The sequence below is a fragment of the Prionailurus viverrinus genome, chromosome X (genome assembly GCF_022837055.1).
Source record: "Prionailurus viverrinus isolate Anna chromosome X, UM_Priviv_1.0, whole genome shotgun sequence".
Taxonomy (NCBI): Eukaryota; Metazoa; Chordata; class Mammalia; order Carnivora; family Felidae; genus Prionailurus; species Prionailurus viverrinus.
Window position 1 is genome coordinate 111,662,907 of NC_062579.1, and position 7,749 is coordinate 111,670,655.

Below are 7,749 nucleotides of genomic sequence, written 5' to 3' on the forward strand. Positions count from 1 at the left end.
TTACTAGTTTCAAGAATTTTTGTTGGTTATTTTGCATTTTGTGCAAAAATGAACCATGAAAAGTTTTATGTCTCCATTCTGAATCTCTATACACTTTGTTCCTTTATCTTGCATTACTATATTAGCAAAGACTTCCAATACCATTGGAAAGGAGTGGTGAGAGGCGGTATCCTTGCCTTGAACCTCATCTAGTGGGAAAGCTTCAAATTTCTCACCATTCAATGTGATATGACCTATATAGGTCTTTCTGAAGTCTTTCTCAAGTTGATAGATTTTGCCTTCCTTCCAAGTTTACTGAGATTTTATCATGAATGAGTGTTGGATTTTGAGAAATGCTTTTTCTGTATCTATTAATATGATCATGTGATTTTAACTTTTTAGTTTGTTAATGTGATGGATTGATTTTAGAAAAGTGAATCATCCTTATACATCTGGAATAAGTCCCACTTGATAAAGGTGTATAATTTTCTTTGTTTGGATTGTATTTGCTAACATTTTGTTGAGCATTTTTGCCTCTAAGGTCATGAGACGTATTTGTAGTTTTATTTTGTTGTAATATCATTGTATGCTTCTGGCATTATGATAATGCAGGCCTTATACAAGGAGTTTGGAAGCACTGCCTCTGCTTCTATTCTCTGGAAGATGTTGTACTGGTGTAATTTCCTCCTTAAATATTGTACAGAACTCACCGGTGAACACATTTGTCCTGGTGCTTTCTATTTTGGAAGTTTATTTATTGTACCTTTACATTTTTAAATACATAATGGTGTATTCACATCACATGGATGTTCTTGCGTACGTTTTGGCAAATAGTGTCTTTTCAAGGAATTGGCCCATTTCCTCATATTATTCAAATGTGTGAGCACAACGTTGTTGAGTATTTAACAGGCTTTTAGTTTCCATGGGACGTATAGTAGTGACCACTTTTCTCTCGCAGTATTACTAATTTGGTTCCAATTTCTTTTTCTCTTCTCTGAGTTTGGCTTTCCTTGATCTCTTTGAGGAACATGCTTTAGGTTTTCTTCACTGACTCTACTATTTCCTGTCTTCACTTTCACTGATTTATGCTCTGAGTCTTATTTTCTTCTGCTTACCTTGGATTTAATTTGCTGTTGATGCTTTTGTTTCCTAGGGTGAACACTTTGATGAATGACTTTAGATCTTCTTTTAGAATATATGCCTTCAGTGCCAGAAATTTCTCTTCTGTGTATTGCTTCCTTTGCACCTCAAAACTTTTGTTAATTTGTGTTTTCATTTTCATTTAGGGGAAATATATTTTAATTTCTCAAGATTTTTTTTTACATTTTTTAAAACTTTTATTTATTATTGAGAGACAGAGACAGAACATGAGCATGGGAGGGGACAGACAGAGAGGGAGACACTGAATCCGAAGCAGGCTCCAGGCTCTGATCTGTCAGCATAGAACCCGACGCAGGGCTCGAACTCACGAACCGTGAGATCATGACCTGAGCTGCAGTTGGACACTTAACCGACTGCGCGACCCAGGCGCCCCTCAAGATTTTTTTCTTTGATCCATGTGTCATTTAGCTCTGTGTAGTTTCATCTTCATGTTATTTTGAGAACTTCCAGTTACCTTTTTCTTAGTGATTTCCAGTGTAACACTACTGTGGTCTGATTTCTACTCTTTCAAATTTATTAAGGTACATTTCATGCTCCCCAGTGTGGTATATCTCACTGGATGTTTACCTTTGAGAACAATGTGTCTTCTGCTGTTATTGCATGAAGAATTCTAAATGTGTCAAATTATATACAGTTCGTTGTTGGTGTAGCCAAGGTCAACTCTGTCCTTTCTCATTTTCTGCCAGCTGGAACTACCCATTCCTAAGAGCAAGGTGTGGAGATCTCCAAGTATGATAGTGGATTTACCGGTTTCTTCTTTCAAAGTTACACTTGTACCTAACGAAGTTTGATGATCTGTTTTCACTCATGTACACATTAAAACAAAAGATAACATCCTGATCTGGCTTTGGCACCAGAGTAAATCTAACCTCATAAAATGAGTTTTGAAGTTCCCTCCTCTTCAATTTATCAGAACAGTTTGAGGTTTGGTGTAAATTCCTCTTTAAATGTTTGTTAGTATTCATCACAGAAACCACTGGGTTATGGGCATTTCTTTGTTGGGAGATTTTAATATTAAAATCTCCTTACATGTTAGTGGTCAGTTCAAATTTTCTATTTCTTCCTGATTTGGTCTCGGTAGGTTTTATGTTTCTAGAATTTTATCCATTTTTCCAGGTTATCCAATTTGTTTCCGTATAATTGTTCATAGTAGTCTCCTGTGATCTTTTGTATTTCTGTGGTATCAGATGTAATGTCTCCTGTTTCATTCATATGAGTTTTTTGGGGTCCTCTTTTATACTAATCTACCTAAAGGTTTGTTCATTTTCTTTGCACTTTCAAAAAGCCAACTCTTGGTTTCGATGAGCTTTTCTATTGTCTTTTTAGTCCCTGTTTATTTGTGTTCTGATCTCCATGTTTCTAACATTGGGGTTCATTGTTCTTTTTCTAGTTACTTCAGTGTAAAATTAGGTTAACTGTGATCTTTACTTTTACTTGTTGGTGTTTATTGCTACAAACTTCCCATTTGAACTACTCTTGGTATATCCATTATGTTTTTGGTATGTCATGTTTCCATTTCCTCTTGTTTCAAGATACTATTCAATTTACTTTACACTTCTACTTTGACCTATGAATTGCTCAGGAGTGTGTTAATTTCCACACATCACACATTTGTGAATTTTCCAGCTTTCCTCCTGTTTGGATTTCTAGATTCTTATCTTATGGTTGGAATAAATACTTGGCATGATTTCCGTCTCCTTGCGTTTGCTAAGGCTTGTTATTACCTTTCTACTGATTTCCATATTTATTTATCCAATCTTCAAATTTCACTTGGATATATATTTTATATGTTCATCTTATAAATATTATATTTTGAGATTTTTTATGTAGCATAGGCACAACTCAGTTGAAACATTGTCATTATCAACCCTCTTACTTTTCAATGTTATACAAATATAGTGAACATAAAGATCTCTATCAGATGGAAAGATCAGTATTTTCACAAACAGAATGTACCCGTACACTGGAAATACAAAAGACTGAAAAAATATTAAAAGCTAAAGAAGACTCTACATGTTCCCTTCCAAAAACTACCCCTCTAAAAAAATCACAATCCTAATTTCTAACTTCATAGTTATGTTTTGACAAATTTTGCACTTCACATAAATGCCATACTGTATAAACTCTTTGGAATAAGGATTTATTCATCTAACACCATATGTGGAAAACACTAACCATATTAAACATAGTTGTTAATCATTGCCAATTTTGGTATCCTAATATGTGATACATGATGAAATATTTATCCAGGATATAATTAGACATTTGGTTGCTTTCCAGTTCAGTGCTGTTATGGACCTTCTAGCATGTATATTTTAGTCAACATATGTATGCATTCCTTCTGTGAGTAGAATTAGTGGATCATAGGATATTATAAAATTTTGTAGATATCAAATTTTCAGTTTATAGTGATTTCTCACCAATGTAGGATCATTCTAGTTGCTTAACATTCTTCATATTCCTTGGAAATTTAGTCTATTTTTTTTATGTGTTTAGTCTAATTTTATCCATTCTTATGAATATTTATGGTATCACATTATAAATTTAATTTTTATTTCCCTGATGTTCAGTAAAGTTAAGGACTCTTTCATAGATCTTTTTTTTAAGTTTTTACCTAAATTCCATTTAATATACAGTGTAATATCAGTTTCAGATATACAATATAGTGATTCAACACTTCCATACAACACTCCATGCTCATCACAGCAAGTGCCCTCCTTAATCCCCATCACCTATTTAACCATCCCCATCTCTGGTAACCACCCCCTACCCCCTCCTCTCTGGTAACCATCAGATTGTTCCATAGTTAAGAGTCTTTTTCTCGGTTTGCATCTCTCATTTTTCTCTTCCCTTTGCTTGTTTCTTTTCTTAAATTCTGCATGATTGAAATCATATGGTATATGTCTTTCTCGGACTTATTTCACTTAGCATAACACTCCCTAGCTCTATCTATTTAAGGGGCAAAAGATTTATGCGATCTGAAGAGAAACCAGAGTATCTAGCTCTGTTTAAATGTTGTTGCAAATGGAAAGGTTTCATTCTTTTTGCGGCGGAGTAATATTAAGTTGTGTGTGTGTGTATGTGTGTGTACATCACCGCTTTGTTAATCATTCATTAAGTAATGGACACATGGGATATTGTAGATACTGCTGCTCTAAACACTACGATACATATATCCTGTCTGTATTCCTTGGGTTAAGTACCTAGTAGTTCAATTACTGGATCGTAGGGTAGTTATATTTTTAACATTTGAGGAATCTCCATACTGTTTTCCACAGTGGCTACACCAGTTTGCATTCCCACCAACAGTGCAACACAGTTCCCTTTTATCTGCATCTTTGCTAACACCTATTGTTTCTTCTGTTGTTGACTTTAGCCTATCACTTCACAGTGTCAGAATGCCTATCGTGGTGTTGATTTGCATTTCCCTGATGATCAGTGATGTTGACCATATTTTCATGTGTCTGTTGGTTATGTCTTCTTTCGAAAAATGTCTATTTGTATCTTCTGGCCATTTTTAATTGAACTACTCATCTTTTGGGTGTTGAGTTTGATTAAATTCTTTACAGATTTTGGATACTAACCCTTTATCAGATATGTCATTTGCAAATATCTTCTCCTATTCCACAGGTTGACTTTTAGTTTTGTTGACTATTTTCTTCCATGTGCAGAAACATTTTGTTTTGATGAAATCCCAATAGTTTCTTTTTGCTTTTGTTTTCCTTGTCTCAAAAGACCTATCTAGGAAAAAGATGCTCTGGCCTATGTCAAAGAAGTTACCGCCTTGTTCTCCTCTAGGATTTTTATGGTTTCAGGTCTCAAATTTAGATTTTTAACCCCTTTCCAATTTATTTTTGTTAATGGCGTAATAAAGCGGTCTAGCTTCATTCTTTTGCATGTTGCTGTCCAGTGTCCCCAACACTATTTATTGAAGAAACTTTTTCCCACTGGATATTCTTTCCTACTTTGTCAAAGATGAATTGGCCATCTAGTTGTGGATTCATGTGTTTTCCTTTCTGCTCCATTTATATAGGTTTCTTTCTTGTTTAAAGTTTATTTATTTAGAGAGAGCATGCATGAGTGGGGAAGAGGCAGGGAGAGGGAGAGAATCCTGATAGCACAGAGCACAATGAGGGGCTCGATCCCCAAAACCAAACTGTGAGATCATGTCCTGAGCCAAAATCAAGAGTGAGACACTTAACTGACTGAGCCACCCAGGTGCCCCTAAAGTTTCTATTTCTGGGCCAGTACCATACTGTTTTGATCACTATAGCTTTGTAATATAACTTGAAATCTGAAATTGTGATAAGTCCAGCTTTGCTTTGCTTTGCTTTATTTGGGGACTTTTGTGGTTCCGTACACATTTTAGGATTCTTTGTTCTAGTTCTGTCAGAAATGCTTTGGGTATTTTGGTAGGGACTGCATTCAATGTGTTAGATTGCTTTGAGTAGTACAGACATGTTAACAGCATTTGTTGTGATCCATGAGTATGGAATGTCTTTCCATCTCTTTAAATCTTCCATTTCTTCCATCCATGTTGTATACTCTCCAGACAGCAGGTCTTTCATCTCTTTGGTTAGGTTTACTCAGAGGCATCTTATTGGTTTTGGTGCAATTAGAAACGGGGTTGGCCCCTTAATTTCTGCTGCTGCTGCTTCATTATTGTGGTATAGAAATGCAACAGATTTCTGTGCATTGATTTTATACCTTGCAACTTTACTGGATTCATTTATCAGTTCTAGCAGTTTTGGGTGGATTTTTCTCGGTTTTCTACAAAGATTATCATGTCAACTGCAAATAAGGACACAGATAGACTTCTTCCTTGCTGATTTGGGTGCCTTCTTTCTTTCTGTTGTCTGATTGCTAAGGCTAGGATGTCCAGTACTATCTTAAGTAACAATGGTGAGAGTAGACATACCTGTCTTACTCCTGACCACAGAGGAAAAGTTTCCTGGTTTTTTTTCCCCATTAAGGGTGATATTAGTGGTCAGTTTTTCATACATAGGCCTTTATTATGTTGAGGCATGTTTCCTCTAATCCTACCTCATTGAAGGTCTTTATCATGCATGGATATTAAGGTTTGTCAAATGCTTTTTCTGCATCTACTGAAATGATCATATGGTTCCTATCCTTTATTAACATGGTGTATCACATGGACTGACTTGTGAATACTGATCCTCCCTTTCAAACCAGGAACAAATCCCACTCAATTGTGGTGAATTATTTTTAACTGTATCATTGGATTCAGTTTGCTACTATTTTATTGAGAATTTTTGCATCCATGTTCATCAGGCATATTGGCCTGCCGTTCTCTTTATTAGTGGAGTCATTATCTGGCTTTGGTTTCAGGTAATGATGGCCTCACAGAATGATTTTGGAAGTTTTCATTCCTTTTCTATTTTTTGGAAAGGTTTGAGCAGAGTAAGTATTAACTCTTTTTTAAGTGTTTGGGAGAAATCACCTAAGCCATCTGGCCCTGGACTTCTGTTTGTTGGGAGTTTTTTGATCACTGATTCCATTTTTTTTTTTTTTTTTTTTTTGCTGGTTATCAGCCTGTTCAAGTTTTCTATTTCTTCCTGTTTTGGTAGTTTTTACGTTTCTAGGAATTATCCATTTCTTTCAGGTTGTCCAACTTTTTGGCCTATAGTTTTCCATAATATTCTCTCATAATTGTATTTCTCTGGTTTTGGTTGTTATATCCCCACATTTGTGACTTTATCTATTTAGTTCCTTTCTTTTTTCCTTTGGTAAGTCTTGATAGTGGTTTATCAGTTTTATTATTTTCTCAAAGAATAAGCTCCTGGTTTCATTGATTTGTCCTATTGTTTCTGTACCATTTATTTCTGCTCTAATCTTTATTATTTCCTCCTTCTGCTGGCTTTAGGCTTTGTTGTTTTTCTAGCTCCTTTGAGTGTGAAGTTAGGTTGTTTGAGATATTTGTTTCTTGAGGTTGACCTGTATTGCTATATACCTCCCTCTTGTTCATTTGTCTCCATGTAGATTTTAAGTTTCTTCTTTGATTTCCTGGCTGACCGATTCATTGTTTAGTACCAGGGTGTTTAAGCTCCATGTACTTGTAGTCTTTCCAAATTGTATTCTTGTGGTTGTCAGAAAAGGCGCATGGCAAAGCAAACTAGTGGTTGCCTGGAGGTGGGATGAAGACTGAAGGCAGGTGGGCACGGGGAACCCACGGCGTTGGGTGGTGATAGGAATGTTCCAACAATAGAGTGTGGTGATGGTTGCATAACTATAGAAAATACTAAAGCTCATCAAACCAAGCACATTACTTGGCTAAATTTTGTGTTATAACTCAATAAAGGTGTTTTTTTTAACAAAAAAAGGGGGGGAGGTGCATGGCATGACTTCAGTCTTTTTGTAATTGTTGAGGCCTGTTTTGTGACCTAATATTTGGTCTATTTTGGAGAATGTTTCATGTGCACTTGAAAATACTGTGTATCCTGTTCTTTTAGGATAGGATATTCTGAATATCCTGGTCCAGTGTGTCATTCAAAGCCATGGTTTCCTTGTTGAGTTTGTGCCTAGATGATCTGTCCATGGATGTAAGTGGAGTGTTAAAATCCCCTACTATTGGGGTACCTGGATGGCTCA